The 18630-nt window shown below is 44.1% G+C and overlaps 1 protein-coding gene across 6 annotated transcripts in view; it reads right to left on the minus strand.

The window, feature by feature from the left end:
• Plekhg1 (pleckstrin homology and RhoGEF domain containing G1) overlaps positions 1-18630 on the minus strand; it is a 208500-nt gene that overhangs the window by 101522 nt on the left and 88348 nt on the right. The window lies entirely within an intron of this gene.

An 18630-nucleotide genomic window follows, 5' to 3' on the forward strand; every position in this document is an offset into this window, starting at 1 on the left:
CTCCCTGCAGGAGATAACACATAAAAGCCATTCATAGTCAGAGGCATTCAACACTGACACAATGTATTTGAACCCGAACAGGGGCTTGGGTGTGAAGCTGAAATCCTACAGTTGTATTTCCCAAAATGCTAATTAAAAAAGAAGCTGTACAGTTTCAGAGGAACTGTTTTCACACCCCAGCAGAAGAGGAAACTCCGTTTGCTAGCTTCCCTCTGTCCTTGCCAACACATCTCCTGGGTGCACTGGGGTAAGGAGAGGACTCATGGCCAGCTGCTGCCAGCTGCTGCATAGACCTAAGGACGGGAGCTTCAGAGGCACTTACCAAAACAGCAGAGGTGAGGGTATATGCTTTCAGAGCGACACAGCAAACTGCTTGGAACAAATTTAAATCGGTGTGGGAGTTCATTCAGACCCCTCCCCACATCCCCTCCAGGCATCATGGGGGGGGGAGGAATCCCTGTAAATCTTCCTGTGTCCACAAACTACAAACAATCCAGGGTTGTGGTAGTTGGATGCATGGCCCATGAGCAAATGATTTTGTCACAGATGACTGCTATTCATGAGATTTTGTTTTAAACTAAAGAAGGTAAGGAGGACCACAGATCCAAGCATGTGATTACAAGGCCCACCAGTTGCCATGGCAAACTGGCCTGTGCCATCCAGAAGGCAGGCAATATACACAGCAACGGCTTGAGGACCCGTTCTCTTGGCGTCAACAGCCTGGCCCCTCATTTGCCTTCAGTCAGGGGCAGGCACCACGTCCCAGGCTTCACACTGGAGGCTGCTTTCCGACACCAATTTCCCCTTCCTGGAGCTCTTGTCAAGCAGGCTGGGACAAGTCTCAAATCCATAGTGACAAGTGTGAAGAGTGCCAGACAGCCAGCTGCGCTGTGCATCACAGACAGAACCGATTGTGACCGAATACGTTTACTCTGTTTTTCTAGCCCAACTCTCCCCCATATTCTCAAACTGTCCTTTAAGTAATATTGAAGGAGGAGAGAGACTTACTGCGGAGAGCAAAACCCAGCTCTTTTAGGCTACCTTCCCACGGACTTCCCCCTGCAATCTCACAGAGTAAACCAGTCAGGCTCATCTTTCATCTTATATTTAATGACTTGAGATCCAAGCTGAGAAAGTCAAACTTGCTGAAAGTTTCAGGGAGCTCCGGTGCTTGCCTAATTCCAGTTCCCACAGGGGCACATGAACTAACTTGTTTATAGCAAGAGAACAAAGGAAAAGGAGAGACAGCTCTCTGTTTCAAGACAGGTCGGTCTTAATTAGGTCCCAAAACAAGTGTAGCCAAATTTATTGCGGTTCATCTTGAATAAAACCCATCAAATCCTTTGCAAATATAAGAAAGAAGAGAAAAGAAGGGGGAGAGAGGCCACATGTGTAAATATTAGCCTTTGTGAGGTGGTACAAGCAGCCAGCTCTTCTGTTTCCCACTTAGATGTTGTCTCTACATTTTTGTTAATGGATATGTTTATTGGGATAACTACTAATAAAAGGTGGATGAAATGAATTCACATGATGGCAATCCTTATACTCTGGCCTCTGTGGACCTAGAACTCAGCCAGGGAGCCAGACTTGGAACAATCATCTGAGCAGGTGACCTTATGAGAAGGAGGCACAGGTGTCAGGGATGCATGCAAAAGGGGACAGGGCCTCAGGTGGAGAAAAAAGACCCACCTGTCTAGGATGGGCACAGTCTGCTCATACAGTGACCACCCAAGCTGGGTCTTTTTCTCGTGTGTAAACACCACACGGTTGCACACCACAACTAAAAGCAATTCTTGTTCTAAGAATTCCTCTTCTAGAAACTGTTCTTCCTCAAGCTGGAGTGATCCTATTTTTTAATGTGTGTGTGTGTGTGTATGTGTGTGTGTGTGTGTTGTGTGTTTTCCTATTCTAAACACTGGGCAGAACTCCATGGGCAGTCACCATGATTCTGTTATTATCTGGCCACGTGGATGTAGTGTTTTCTTATATAAACCTCATTTCAAACCTCCCTCCCAGCACTTTCCTGGGCACAGTCAGAGTCACAAAAGAGCGGGCTGGGGCTGGGAAGCTGTCGAGTCCACCCAGTTCATCTTCAAGCTTCTAGGAGTCATATAAAGTGGCCATGTGCAGCGAGTTAGCCACCCTATGAGACCTGATGGCAGAAGCAACTGCCCAGTTGTTAAGATGGCTTTGAACAGAACATCGACTTAAGGGTCTGTGCAAAGCAGTCAGGGCAACATGGTGAGCCTCGATGAATTAAGCCACTCCACAAATGAAGAGGGGTGTGCTTCCCTTGTCACTACTAGGTATCACCCTACCAACTTAGGGATGCAAAACATGCCCAAAGCTACACTGCACAATTAAAGTCAGCATTGACTGCTCATGAAGAGGTGTGGCATGGGTGTGGCATGGTCCCGCAATCCAGGGTAGAATATGTGGGATCGAAGCTCTCCTGGACATGTTTGCCATCATGGCCAACTTCTCTTTGATCCAGATTCCACCTTAGCTACTGCCATGAGAGATCTAGAGTTTCTGGCATTTAAAAACACTTTCCCAAAGGTATGAATCAACGATCCCATGACTATGGGTGATGTGTTGGCATCATGCCCTACTCGTTAGTTCTACAGGCTTTAAGACAACTTTAGCCCCTTAAAAGTGGTCCCACCAACATCAGAAAACATGGATGGATCATTAAAATACTTCGTAATTCCTGGCCCAGCAAGAAGTGGACATCCTAATTCAACTATTAGCAAGGGCACAACACCTTCTCAAAGTTTAAGCATCAACCAACAGTCTATGTCTGGAGCTCAGATCATGTTTTGGCTGTCCACTGACATCATCCCACTTTCTGCAAAACTGCATTCTGAAAACCACATAATAAAGTAGATTAGGGAAAAAAGCCTGTTTTAGCACAGGGGTATTGTCATACTTTGTGGCTATATCCCAGCCAAGCACCTGCTGTACTAGGTCCTTGGGAGGACAGGAGCACAGGGGCTGAACCGATTAGAGGCTGGGAAGATGGTGCAGTGGGCGCAGAGCATCTGATGCTCTTCTAGAAGACATGAGCTGGGCCTGCAGAACTGACCTCAGGCAGCTCACAACCATTTCCAACTCCAATCCAGGGAATCCAATGTTCTCTTCTGGCTTCCACCGGTACCACATACATGTGGCATGCGCTCCCCCCACAACAAATCTTTAAAAGAATTGAAGTTGAATGAACCATACAACTGAAAAAAATGTGTTCCTAAGCATTAGAGGACCTAGACCTGAGGCTATCCTGGGTACCACAGCTCAGTTTCAAGAACAAAAACGTAAGAATACAAGTGTAGGGAGTGGACAGCATACTTATATGTTCTGTGTCTCTTTTTCACTGCCTCCCTAGTCAGGTCTATCCCTGGAACCAAAAGTAATGGTCTCAGAATACAAAGTGTGGTTGATTCAAAGTTATCCAGGGAGTTTGTACTCAAGTAGCATCAGTGATGACAGTTAGGACAAAGTCACAGTAATGAGGTGACATGCATGAGCCCAGTGAGTGAGACCTGAAAACTTGCTGCCACCGTCCCCACTCTAGTTACTTTCTTGGTTGTTTGACTGCCTGATTTACAAGGGGCCTGGCTAAGATGTCCCGTGGAAAGAGAATTCTGACAGTCTAAAGGTGGCTTTCAGGTTGTTCTTTAGGTGTGTGTAACAGATTCTACATGGGAGGCTGAGGCAAGGTTGCAGGGGACCTGTCTTATAACCGAGAGAGCAGATACCCTGGGAGGACCAGGGAGAAGGAAGTAGCATGGCAGACAGGATGAGCTCAGGCCTTTGAGGGTCATGGAAAGCCCTTGTTTCTCATGTACACGGTATGCTAAGCTGGACTCCCTGGCAGACTGGAAGTCTGTGAGCACCCAGCAAGGAAGAAAAAATGGTAGCAAAAGAAAGCGAAATGAAAGAAAACCAGGAAATACTATGACAGTCCTACCCCAGTCAACTTAGCCACCACTGTTTATCTAACGGAGGAACAGAGGGGCTTTTCCCATAAAGAGAAGAATGGTGTGGGCCAGCAGCCTGCTTGGAGGTTTGGTGGTCACCAGAACTCCTCCAGAGAGATCTGGAGCCTGGAGTACCTTGGAACCGCAGCCTCAGAAGTGCGGCTGCGTGTAGAGGGGAGAGTGAGGCCCTTTCCTTATGCCAATGGCAGTGACAACTGAGCTGACAATGGTTGGCCTACATCTGTTCCCATAGGCCTGGGTAAGGACTCCCTCTTTCCCCATGAGAAGCTGTGACTTCAAGCAAAAGTATCATGCGAAGACCTGTATCCTGTGGCCTTGTCCCCACTCTCTCCTTTTTATAATCTGCCTGACCCATGATCTGTGACCCTGAACTACACATGTGGACACATCCTGACACTGTACTGTATGCTAGCTTAGTGGTCTTAGAAATCCCCTTCAGCTTGATCTAGGAAGACACAATTTTTTCTCTTCATTGTATAAAAGCCCTATGGAAATGAAACATTGAGAAGTAAAATATTACTTGCTACTTTAGATAAAATTTAAACAAACAAACAAACAAACAAACAAACCCATAAAGCTGATATTCTCCTTTCCCCTTATGGAAATGAGAGAGTGAATATTCAGATTGGGAGGATCCCAGTAATTAGGACAGACTACGGTGTCCTTTCCCCATTACTTTATTAGTCAGAAAAATCAGTCTCTTACCCTACTAAATGTTTGATAAACCTAAATTTCAACAAAATTTAGTGCTTAGGGTTTCCATGAAGGGATTAAGAAAAAACAATTCAGCTAGTGGCTTGGCTAACCCCAGATAACTAGTGCTATCATTTTTGACATCAAGTGATTGCCAGAGAATAAATATTAGTAAATGAGAGGAGGAAAAACTCAGGATAACAGGACAAAGCCTAGTCACCACAGGGGGACCCTGAGTTGGTTGGTGACCTCTGGGGACAGGAGAAGGAATACAGGGGGAATTTGGTTTTGTTGCTCTTCTGAAAAATAAGCCAAGACTCCCTGGTTGTAAATGCCGGAATTTGCATGTCATATCCTAGTCTTACAAGTCTCTTATCCCATCTGGAAAACAATAGGACAGAAGTTTAGTCTTAGAATTGGAGATTTTAATCCCATCAAAACAAACAGGGTTGCACAACTGGGGTTTTGGGCAAGAAGAAAGGAGAAAAGAGAGGGCCTCCCTGACCTGGAAGAGCTTTGTGAGTCTGGGCTCCGGTCACTTCAGAGGGTGCCTGGAGGCACCAGTCCATCAGCAGAGTTTTTCCTAGAAAGGAGAAAAGCCCTATCCTGTCCCCCATACCAGTGTTTATTTCTTTCTGAACTCAGAAGATAAAAATTTGAATGCACTGAGGCCTCTGAGAGGATTCTCAGACACAGGACCCTCTCTGATATGTGATCTCTTCCCTCAAGAGCTCAGGGGGAGGGGTGGAAAAACAAACCCGACCACTTTCCCCTAATACTGGTGTGAAAGAAGAAAGCTGAGACCTGAGCGCTCCTCCAGGCTTCCACGGATCAAACAGGCCAGATTTCAGACTATTTACCGCGCATGCACTTTCCCTTGCCAATCCCAAGGTTTATTAAGAGTCCTCAGGGTTCCAGCACACGTCTGGGTAGTCGGGGCACCTCTTTTTCGCTCAGGAAGGTGAATGAGTAGGCCTCAGTGAACGAGCACAGGTGGCTGCACAGCCTTTTGCGCATGCTCCCTGGCCTTTTGCGCATGCTCCCTCTTCAGGTGCCTGGGGGAAACCCCCTGGGCAAGAAAAAATTCGAAGGTGGCCACTTCTTTCTGTCTTCCACAGGGATAAATATCACTGTGATTTTATTTCCTCTGAAGATGAGCTAACGCATCCATAATACATGAAAATGAGTGCTCTCTTCAAAATAGACCTTGCATTCCCTTCTATTGTAGACATTTAGATTTTTATCTATTTAGACTTTTTTTGCATCAGTTACTGCAGTGGTTCTGCAGAACAAATGCTTGACAAGTGTGCCAATGTCACACATGCACACGGTCCCACCAACCTTTCTTCCAGGCATGATCTAACCCTCAATGGACCGAATCCTTGCTGTCAAAGCCCTAACACGGAAGGAAGTAATTAAACTCGAATGACATCACAAGGGTGGGGCCCTAACCCAACAGGACTGCTGTTCCTGCAGGAGGAGTTGGCTGGTGCAGTGGGAAAAGTGCTTGCCCTGCAAACACAGGAACCAGAGCTGGATCCGCAGAACCTTGGGAAAACGCTGGGAGTGGTTACTCAAGTTTATAATCCAGCACAGACAGGCAGCTCCCGGAGGCCTGCCGGTCTAGCCTACTTGCAAATTCCAGGCCGGTGAGAGACCTCATCTCAAAGGGGAAAAAAGGAGCAATGTCAGGGCCCCTAGAGCTGGAGTTACAGAAAGGTGTGAGCCACCTGTGGGTGCTGGGAATTGAACCTGGGTCCTCTGCAGGAGCAATAGGTAATCTTAACCACAGCTGAGCCAGTTCTCCAGTCCCTTGATAGGTATTAAAACTTGTCACGCAAGCATGAGATATAAAGTGATAAAAGGAGTAATCTTCATCTCCAAAGTTTCAGAATGTTTTAGGAAAAGACACCTGTGCAGCTAGCTGATGTCAGTGTTTCCTAAGGGCCTAGTCTCTGCTCGGTGTGCTGGAGGCTAATCAGCTCCTCATCATCTTATTTATGCTTCCAACTCACAAAAGCTCAGTGCATAGCAACTTTAGGTGATTAATATATACCAACTACGGTTCCCCCTCCACCATCTCCACCCAAATCCTCCCCACCCATCCAAATACACACCCTTTCTTGCTCTCATTAGAAAACAAACAAGTATCTATTTAAAAGAAGAAGAAAAATAAAATAAAAACAAGCCTGAATAGGACAAAACCAACAAACAAACAAAGGGCCAAAGAAAAAGCACAAGATACATGTATAACAGAGAGAGCAACATAATGGCAAACACAGACTGCCCACAAAAATGCAAAGTCAGAAACCATAATATATATGCAAAAAGCTTGTAGGGCAAGGGCAAAAAGAGAGAGAGAGAGAGAGAGAGAGAGAGAGAGAGAGAGAGAGAGAGAGAGAGAGAGAGAATTTGAACAAAGGCATTCGGATTTCAGAGTCTGTCTTCCCAGTCATTAAATGACACCGCCAGGTATATAATTTGCATCACAGCTGGCCAGATTGTGAGAGCTTGGGACATGAAGCTCAGGGGTTGTGTTGGAGAGGTATCTTAGAATAAACCTTCTTATTACGAATATTTCATTTAATAATAGAAACAAAAGTCTGGAGAAAGGCTAATTTTGGGTCATCTAGCCCCTAGTTTTACCCCCAAGTTGGCATCAGATGTCTCTGGAAGGCTGGCTAACAGTCTCACGTCAGGGTCTGCAATTCCAAGGGACTGGGCTGGAAGCGAATACATTCCCAGAAAGCTGATGCAGCCATAGGCCTAGGGATGCACTTTGAGAATCAAGCCAGGCAGCGGCATCATTCACACAGATGGCAGGAGCCAGCCACACTCAAGGTAAGGGGCCAGGTGAGCAGAATGAACCTCCATGAGCCAGTCTCCATCAGCATGGGTACCTCTTCCGTGAGACTTCTCCTTCTGCTCCACCATCCTGCGACCCGCTCTAACACTGCCCATCACAAGACCCCCTGGATCTTCCCCAGCACACAAGCCTACATGAAGCAATAAAAACCTGCTCACTGTCAAGGATAAATATTATTCTCACTGTGAGCTATTTATCAAAACTTGTGATCTAAAATTTGGCTCTAGCAATGCCAAACATAAGACTTAGGAGAACTAGCAGGGGCCCTGGAGAAAAGCCAGGATCCATCCTCAGAAGGGGAGGAAAATTAGACAGTTTCAAAGTTTTCATTTATTTACATTATAAATCAAAAGCTTTTTTTTTCCTGATTATTTGGTTAGCTGTGAAGGTCCATTGCCTTCATTAAGATCTCTAATAGAATATTCTAAAATCAGGAATACTTTAACTATTGTTTAAGCTTGGCATATTTAACCCTGTGTCATTTTCTGTGGCCTTGAGGCATATTTGGAGGTTTCAGTGACTTGCTGAGTATAAGACACAATGAGCCTGGTACATACCAAGTCCTCACAGACTGTCACCAGGGATTGTGTGTTTTCGAGATTGAGTAGGAAGAAGCCAAATGGTATGAACCTAGTTGGATAGACAACATCATAATCTCAGGCCTTTCCTTCTCTGTGGTGAAAGGATATCGGAAGAGCTGCATCCCAGAATATTTGTGGAGCACTTATATTTCCCAGATAGCTACCTGTCGCACAGAAACTCCTGGGGCTGAATACGTGTAGTTATTCCATATTGAGTCACAACATCTTTTCTTGATTATCTGCCAGGTACCAAAGCCCTCACGTTCTAGAGGACAGTTTTTGATTGGTACCTTTTATTTTTAACCAAGCAAAAATCCACGGGGAACCCGCCTACTCCCCACATGAAACCAAACAAAAAATACACAAGAATCTCCCCTTTATCTTGTACTACATTTCTCCCGTGACAGCTTACAGAGCTGTGATGGCAGATGCTAGTAATGATCTAGTTTATAGGGCACATGCATACTCTAACAGCTTGGATGCCAGTTGCACTTTGGTTATGAGTAATGACAAGGACATGGAATGAGCAACAAGCAGTAAAATACCAACTTCTCATCTGATATCACTTTGAAATATACCATTGTATCAGCTACGGGAAAAAGATTGACCAAAAAACTTTTTTTTTGCAGAGACTGTTCTTGATAATAATAACCAAATCATAAACAAATGATTTGTTTTCAAGGTACCTCTAGATACAAGGGTGATTAGAGAAAGCACTTCACCCCTTTCAAAGAACTGAAGCCAATATTTGACCCGTAGATCTGGAGTCGCACACCCACTCACGAGTAAAGGGGCTTTAGAGCTTTGCATTAGTGGCACTTAGAGGTGCTTTCATGTTGCCTCACTCCCCCAGATAATCTTTGGCAATCACCCTTACTGTATTTACTAGACATTTGTTTAACCGATTTGTTAAAAATTATATAAGACATGCGTCCTGAAGCACACTCAGAAGTGTGTGTGTTTGTGTGTGTGTGTGTGTCTGCATCTCTCTGTGTATGTATGAGAATAATAAAACTGTCTACTTTAATGAGCTGGAATAAATAAGATTTTACTGTATGTCTTTTTTTCATAATTTATGGTCAGTTTGAAGAGTCAAATCATTAATATGCCAATGATGTCTTAATGAACATCACTGACATGATCAAGATTGATAGATGCGTTGAAAATTTTCTTCATAACTGAGCTCCAACTCCTCTAGGAACTAAAAAAGAATCTATATGAGAATTTGATTCTGAAACAGCAAGGACTATTAGAAACAACTTACAAATTAAAATGTGGATATGATGACAAAATTCCAACTACTGAAACCCACAGGGATTTATTTTATGTATAATCAACATTTAGTTCTTACTTATAACTATATTAATGAAAAAAGAAAGGCTAGGAGAACAAAGTACTTGGAGAGTTTACAAAAGCAATCCTAAGAGTCTACTATGAAAAGGTCTAGGATTACACTCCTAAGCGGACACCAATGTGGAGACATTTTTGATCCTTCTTATAAGAAAGCTGCCCTGGTATTAGAAAACCAAACAGGGCCCCATCCCTTTTCACTCTAGGGGACTGTCTGCATCCTCTCCCTCCAGGGAGCTGGCCAGGGTAAACAGATGTCTCAATAGGTGGAGAAGCCGACCTCTGCTCCAGCTGTACACAGAGCTGACACACCCTGCTGGGGTTATTTGAATTTTCAGTGACCAAAAACAACGTTCAAGAAGGGGCTCCCCATCCCAGGGCCCATCTCAGGCAAGATTCTGAAATAGAAGTTTGTCCTGGCTATAGTGTCTCACCTCCTCAATCCCCATCTGAACAACCCATCTGAGTGCCCTCTGACCTACCCCAGTCTCTGTCCCCACTCACATCGTTCTCTTTAAGGTCAAAAGGCCTGTGCTGGGCCACCCTCCAAGAATTCCCAGGAAGCTGAGAAAGCTGCCCAAGGCTAAAGAGCAGGAGAGCAGCTATCCGTGTCCAACTTTAACATTCTTTCAATTGCCTACGACAGGGCATGCTAGTCTGTGGACCCACAAATCGAAATTTTACCACTAGATTCATTGTTTTTTAAGGTAAAGAATTTAAAAATTGTGAGTACTACTTTGTACTCTTTTAAGGAAAAAAAAAGTATTACTATTATTGTGGGAGGGGATGGTTTCTCCTTCTAACCCATGTGGGCTCCAGAGACTGAAGTCAAATTTCCAGGCTGTGTGGCAAGTGCCTTTTTATGCTCAGCCTTCTCTCAGGCCCATTGTCTCTATTGTTTTCAGAATCGAGTAATCTATTTCAGCGCTTGAGGAATTTGAAAGCATTAGAAAATATCCACATAGTTAAAAGTACTTCTCACAAGAACATGCTTACAAACTACATGCTTTTTCATCAATCTTCAGCCAAAGGCAGCATGTCCTCATCTTCCACCATCTATCTATCTATCTATCTATCTATCTATCTATCTATCTATCTATCTATCTATCATCTATATGTATGTGTGTATATATGTATATGTATATATGCGTATACACAGATAAATGTATATACATATATATATAGCGTTTCAGACATATAAAGTATATATTTAAAACAACCAATATAATTAAGACCGAATTTTCTTTATTGGTCATAGTATAATTTTTCATACTTTCTTGGTGATACAACGAAGACTTTTATTTAATAGATAAATAAAAGTATATATAAACATCTTTTCAGTCTCAGAGTCTTGGCTTCATATATACAGCGACATTTCCCCTCTTCCTAGATGACTGCTTCTATTTAGGGACTTGAGGCATTTGTGGAACTATGCTCATGACTCGATCACTCACTCTTCACCTTTTGAGAGGCAACCAGTGCACACGTTACACAGAGATGTTCTTGTCAGGAAACATGCCCACAAATCCCGGTCGATGGAGCTGAGGAAAAGGGCACCAGTGGTAGCCAGGGCCACTGATCTCCTAATAGGGCAGAAAGTGTGGGCACATTCTTGTGTGTGAGCAGGTTCAATGTGTCTCAATAGTATCCCTAGAGATGCCTATAGAGCATCTACTTGCCCAGAGCTGTGAGGATTCAGAGCCACGAGCTGTGCTGGCACAGATATGTGATTTATAACATGTCCTGAAGGTGCTGAGCACTGAGTGGGCTCTCAGAGGAAGTGAGCAGTGGGCGTGTGCGGAAAGCATATAGAGAACAAAGCCAGGCTGAAGTGCTGGAACACACAGCAGGTATTTGGCGTGAACTAAAGACTTCTGCAGGAGAATGACCAAGAAGAGGGTAGTTACAGATGCAAGATTTCAGAGTCTCTTCCAGGGAGCTCAGAGGCATGGGCAGTTTGTGCTTTGTTTGCCGACAGGAGAGCACCCAAGTCCCAGAGTTATAGTAATCAGAGAAGAAAGACAAAAGTTGAGGGGGGAGGGGTTGAGCCACACCATACCGAACAAACACAGTTAGCTGCATACAGTTTATGCTCTTCTGAGAAAGCAGGCAGAAACCCAGGACTTAGAGGGAAATAGCAGACCCTCCTTGGCTAGGAGCCTGGGAAGCACCTACTGGCTTCCACCAGCCCATTTTGAACAGGATCCACCTCATACTGAGTTTAGACTGAGGAGCACAATCAAGTGGAGAGGGCCGCGCACACTGGGCATGATGGTTGGTGCCGGGCTTGTCAAGAACTAGTCCAGAAGGCGGAACCTTGACTCCATCACCACCGTTACTCACACGGCCTCGGACAGACTGTTGAAGTGACTGAGTGCAAAAGGGAGCTTTTAGACTGAGGTGAGTCTCAAGGATTACTGTGGTGTGTGTGAAGCTCTCCACCCACTACCTCAGACATAGCTCTGTGCTTCAGCTTTGGGTTCAGTATTTGTCTATTCGGTGTCTCTAATCAACCAGTCAGAGGCATAACCAAACAGTTCCCACCTCCCATGTTACCAAAGCCCTGAGACACCCCAATCCATTCTCATACCCCCAGACAACATTTCCTTTCTTCTAAATGAACCAAGAGCCAGAATCAGACAGGGGACAACCGGTCTGACCTAAAGCCCAGGAGACCTACCCCACAGCTGCAGGGTTGGGCACCTGTCCTACCAGGCCTTTTTCACAGAAGACCCAAGAAAGGCTCTGGCCAGGGAGAAGTTTTCCTGAGGTTATTCTCACATCCTACTGATACTGTAACCTAAATGTGGCTCTTTACAGTATGGTGTGGTGTGGTGTGGTGTGGTGTATGGTATGGTATGGCTTATCTTCTGAGAAATGTAGTAAAAATCTCCTTTCAAAGGCATTAATGTCTCCAGTTGTTATTAGTCTCTTCCATTGACCCAAACCCTATAGACATTTTTTTATGCTTCTTCCATTCATTCTTTATCTCCATCCCACCTCCATCAGTTTTGTATTGATTTCCTCTCTGAGACTTGCCAAATCCAGACTCTTGCTCTCCCAAGCCACCTCTCTATACTGCTGCCTTCCAATACCCCAAATGTGATTTGTTTTGCCAGGAAGGTTTGATAGAGTTCATGAGGTCCAGGGATCAAGTCCAAGCTCCGGACACTGGTGCTTAGACCTTCTAGGTTCTGACCTGAAACTGTAACTCAACATCCCCCACGAATGCCCTTTGGTCTCAACACCTCCCACCTTTGCTTGAGATGTCCTTCCTGACGCCCTTCCTGCAAACATGGAAACCACCAACCCAATCAGCCAGCACAGGAAGCACCCACTGTGTTGGAATCTGTGAATGTGCTGATGCGTTAGCACTGTCCTTATCTTAGCAAATTAACGTAAACCCTTCAGTAGGGCTTAGATCCTCTAGAGTTCAGAAGTTAGTGAGGACATGAGCACATAGGTCATTTCTGTTGGCCCCCTCCAACTTAAGAGTCGACAGTGTTCTCAATAGTCCAGAAGGCCAAGTCCAAATAGACTTACTTGGGAAGGTCTATATAGTTTCTTAAGACAGTTTCTTCCTGCGATATTCATTTACCATTTTTAATTTGTTTACTCATATAATACATGTAAATATGTGTATGTATTTATATAAATATTATTAATAATGTATTAGTGTAGATGATAAAATAATACGTTAATATACATATTAAATATATGTGCCTCTCTATTTGCTTTCTCTAGATCTCAAACACTATGAGGTCGACAGTGAAGTAAACCTTAGGGCTCCTTTTCTTTCGAGCCCATTAGTTCTACAATTAGCAGTTGCTCAATAAATAGTTATTGAATCTGAGTCCCATGATTATTCTAATTAAACTAAAAGGCTCTTACCAAATGGTAATTACATAGTTAATTATGAGAAATATGGGAAAAGACTTATATAGCTATGCTTAAGCTAATTAAAATAAGTACAGTCCAGCGAATAAGCCTATTAACTTCCAACAGAAAATAGTGACAGATATAGTAAATTATTTAGAAGCATTATTTTGGCATTTAGTCATTACCATTAATTATAAAATAGGGTTAATTTAATTTGGATTTTTTTTTTTTTTGGTTTACAAGGATAAAAATTCTTCTAGCCTTTAAGCAAGCCAAATATCAGCTTGTAATTATTCAATTTTCTGTTTTTTGTTCCTCCATGTCTAAAGTTCCTAGACATCTATTAAAGAAATGAAAAGTCTAGTCAGATTGCAGATGTCTAAAGCAGGCTGCATCAACTGGCTTCTGGGCCTGAAGGAGGAAATAGGCTGGGGCTGGCTGTACAGGAACCCTGGCCATGCCCAGACCCTGGCTTTTCCAAGTCTCCCTGGGAGTGATGGAGGCTGAAAGGTTTGGTGGGATATACAATGGCTTAGCCACACTCTTTTAATGAGCATTCTCTCAGGTCCTCAATAAACATCTAGGGATCAACTGATTTTTATCTTCTGACTTTCCTTCCAGTGTGACTGTTAGCTGAGATTTATAGCCACTTCTTCTCCCTAGGTGGGTGGCTGGGCTTAGGAAAGAACCATTTCATTGACACAAGGAGAAACTCCTCTCAGCTGCCAGAAAAGCAAACAGTGGTTTAGAGGGGGAAAAAAAATCTCAAAAATCACTCCAACATGATTACAGGCTGTCACTAAAAAATGAGAAAGGAAGAGCTTTTTTCCCCCAACTACAGGGTAGACAGCGCTGAGCACAGAAATGAATATTTTGTATTTGGCCGATGGTAGTCTGTAAGCCTTTGAAATGTAAAAAGCCATAATACCTTAGGTGCCTGCTGTGACTCAGAAAGCATCAAGACGATTACACGGTTACGCGGGTCAGCTAGGCAGGTTCCTGGTTCCTGGATTTACAGCCCCTCACACTTCACATTACTGAAGTTGCTGCTCTCAAATGCTTCGTACATGCCCATGCTGGGAGGGCACTGGCCATGGTGGACTTAGACAGTAACAAGCCACTGAAGTTTGACTGGGCTCATCAGTTAGGAAAGGCAAGGGGCATTTCAGGATGTCTAAATAGTTCAAGCTGCACACGATGAGTTAACACTGATCAACAGAATCACAGCCCACCTGGGCGTGGTTGGAAGGGGTTTCCTTGAAAACGGAAAACAGAATTTATGAAATATTGTTCTAAGTCTCCTTATTCCAGCTGGTAGAAAAAGGCTCTCAGAATCTAGAGCAGAATCTGCTTCAGTTTGGCTGCTCCTGAGTCAAGCATGAGACAGAACCACAGCGGACAGGGCCAGGGGCAGGCACGGCTCTAAGAGCTTGGTGCAAGTCAAGAGCAGCACAGCCTAGCAGCTGTGATGCCCTGTCATCCTCCCAGCATCACTAGCTCCTGATGCAGTGATTCCCAACCTGTGGATCGAGACCCCTCTAGGGGCTGCATATCAGATATCCTGTATATCAGATATTTACAATATGATTCATAACAGTAGCAAAATTACAGTTATGAAATAGTAACAAAATAATTTTGTGATCGGGGTTTACCGTAACATGAGAAGCTGTGTTAAAGGATTACAGCATTAGGAAGGTTGAGAACCACTGATCTAAAGGAATGAAGCAGACCTTACAGGTTTCTTGGGTTGACCTTTTAGAATTTGTTTATATTTAAGTGTGTGTGTGTTTGTGTATGTTTGTGTGTGTATCTTGTACGTGTGCACACGAGTGCAGGTGCCCACAGAGGACAGGGGCATCAGAGCCCCCTGGACCTGAAGTTATAAGCAACTGTGAATGACCCAACTGTGTGCTAGGAATCCAGTGAAGGTCAGCTGCAGCAGCAGTATGGCTTGACCATCCAGGATGGTCTTCTGATATGGGGCAGTGAAAGGCTCATGGTGTACAGCTCAGGACTTGCCTATATTTAGTGCAAAGAAACTGTCACTGCATATTTTTATGTCAAAAGAAAATATCACTGTTCTAGGAAACACAGAACTAAAGCATAAAGACCATATTAACTTTTATTTAAAATATATTTCCTGTCATCTAAGAGAAACTTGAAAAGTTATTCAATCAAACCAGGATAGAGGTACACATCTTTAATCTCAGCAGGCAGATCTCTGTGAGTTTGAGGCCAGCCTGGCCTCTAGGACAGCCAGAGCTACAAAGTAGAAACCTATCTTAAAAAAAAAAAAAAAATCAAAACAAAAAAAGTAAGCTAAAAAAAAAATCATTCATTCTATCTCAAGGGAACACATTGCCTAATCCAGACCAGACAATAGAGATGAAACGATTCTAAGACATGGTATATAGGGTTGGGGAGATGGCGTAAAGGTTAAGAGTTTGCTGCAAACATGGAGACCCAAGTTCAATTCCCAGAATCCACATAAGAGCCCAGCAAGGCAGCAGTATTAGGGGTGGCAGTAGAGACAAGCAGTTCCCCGGGGCTTGCTGCCCAGCCAGCTTAGCTTCTGGTTCAGTGAGAGAATCATGTCCTCATAAAACAAGGTCAAGAGTGCTGAAGGAAGACATCCACCACTGATCTCTGGCCTCCACCACACACATGTGTGCAAACCACACACACACTAAAATGATTTATCTACAGCTGTTGTCTTTACAGAACTCATTAAAAACAGAGACCTAAGAACCTCTTTATACTTTAAATACTTTAAACATAAAAATATCAGTGGATTAAAAAAAAACATCCAAAGGAGGATGGGATCAACTTGGGTGTTAAAGAATACTTAAAAGGAAGAGAATGAAACAGAAGAGAATTAGTTGGGTCTGACCTGTTGCCATGAAGAGGAAAGGCTCTCTGTTCTTTGTGGATGACCTAAAACACTGAGCCAGAGAGGTGCATAGAGGATAATTACCCACGTGAAATATTTAGGGTAGATGAAGGCAGGAGGCAGATGTGATGTTACTCAAGGCACAGGTAAGCTGAGACCAGACAAGACTGTTCAATGGCCCCGGAAGCTGTGTTTAAGACAATGGCACACTCTGGGAAATCACAGTGATGGTCACACCCCTTCGTGGACCTAAGGAATGCTGCTCAGCTGAACTGTACATACACTTAAAGATGGTTAAGACAGCAGATTTTACATTTTCTCTATGTTCCATAACCACTTAAGAAAGAGCCACAATGTCATATGCCCGAAGCCAGGGACTCCAAATGCAGGGTAGAGTGGCTTGTGATCTCTGCCCCAGCAAAGCCCCAGACCTGCAACAGGTACAGGGCGGATCTGGGTAGGAGGGAAAACTGTGACTGTTCTGTGCACAGCATGCCAACTGCGACTGACAGCATGTAAGTGCAGATTTCAAAACAGCCAGCAGAGAGGACGGTGAGTGCTCCCGGCACAAGGAAACGACGAAGGTCGGAAGTGACGGCCATGCCAGCCTGATCTGACCACTGCATAGCGCCCTGTGTACTAGGAGCCTGCACCGTCCCCTTCAACATGTATAATTATGTGTTTTTAAAAATTAAATTCTTTACATATTCACTTAAAATAGCTCCATCACTGACATGTTAGCTCGTATGTTGTTGCCTCACAGGCTCTGAATATTGTGACAGAATGTTATCAAATTTTGTCGGTAGAGTTTGGACCAAGAGTTTGGACCAAGAGAGAAAACTCTGGCAGCGGAGTGTGGGAGCCCTGCTTTAGGCCCTGCTTAGCCACTGCAGAGGCCGGAGCTGCTGAGGCTCCTCGCGGGCTCTGCTTCCTAGGCTGTGAGACAGTGGCAGAGACAGGCGCCTAGCTCTTGGAACAGTGTTCCTCACACTCCTAACAGACTTCCAGCTCCCATTCACCTGTTGGCCATCTGGCTAGAACAATGAATTACTCTCTCTCTCTTACTTGGAATATTTTAAAAATATCCTCCTTTCTCTTTTTGAGACAGTCTCATGTAGTCCAGGCTGGCATCCAACAAGCTGAAGATGAATGTCTGTTTCACCTTCCGAGCGTAAGGATTACAGGCACAAGCACCATCATGCCTGGTTTACATGTTGCCAGGGATTGAACCTGAGGCCTCCTGTGTGCCAGGCAAGCACACGACCAGCTGAGCTACAATCCATGGCCAGGTCTGAGTCTTCCTGCAAATAGTTAGCCTGAGAAACATGGGCCAAAGCCACTGTCCCAACGACACAAATGACAACATTTGGTTTTTAAACCTCTTTAACCTGGTAGCTAAATAGGGCATGATGATCCACACTTGTAAGGTCAGTACAGGAGGATGGGGGACAGTAGGGTCTGAGACAAGGATCTTGAATTTGAGGCAAGTCTGGGCTAGCTAGCAAATTCAAGAGACCCTTTATCAAAACAAAACAAGTAGGTGAGCTGTGTAGACCACAAGCATGTTGTATCTTGGAAAAACAAAACAAAACAAAACAAAACAAAAACAAAACAAAAAAACAAAAAAAACATCTGGAAATCCCTTGCTTTCAACATGTGCCAGGATGAAAGAGCCATTCCATTTGCTGCTTAGGACACTCTGGGGCTCAGGGTCCGAGAGAAGCCATCTGAGGAGCAGCTGGCTAGTTCTGAAAGCTCCCGGGAGCTGTTACATCTGGGTGCCAACTCCCTCCCTCAGCTGGCTCCAAGTCCCTCCATAGGTCACCCAGCAAGACTAGAGAGTTCAAAGTAAGCATCTTTAGACATTCAAGGTCTAGACAGAAGTGCTTGAGGTCAGGTCTTTCAAAAAGCATTTGTGTGTGTGTGTGTGAAAAGTTCATTCCAGAAAGAAGCACAAAACCTTTCGAAGCAGGAGGCCTGCATCTCTCTCCTCCGTCCTACTGTTGTCTCAGAACAATAGGAAGGACTCAGAAAACAAAAATAACTAGTGGGGAAACCAGGAGCAAACTTCTCCTATCAGAAGTAATGAAGTAATAGAATCTGGGCTAAAAGCTGCCAGAAACCAGCAACGTACCTTTTCTCTCCCGGTGCTCAACCCTCTGAACTAGGAGCTGCTTTCAAGCAGCTTTTGAAGAAAAAGAATGCAGGAATAAATAGCTTTTGCTTTGTGTCCCCTGAAGGTTCCTTAGTCTTTGATGAGAAAAAGCAATACATCACCTCTTCCTTAAGTAAGTTAGCTAGAATTTATATAAGTTAAGAAAAAAAAAAAAAACCTGTAGCTCTATTCCTTTTGGTCATCTCCCCACGTCCCTT

The sequence above is a fragment of the Meriones unguiculatus genome, chromosome 20, assembly GCF_030254825.1.
Source record: "Meriones unguiculatus strain TT.TT164.6M chromosome 20, Bangor_MerUng_6.1, whole genome shotgun sequence".
NCBI classification, from domain to species: Eukaryota; Metazoa; Chordata; class Mammalia; order Rodentia; family Muridae; genus Meriones; species Meriones unguiculatus.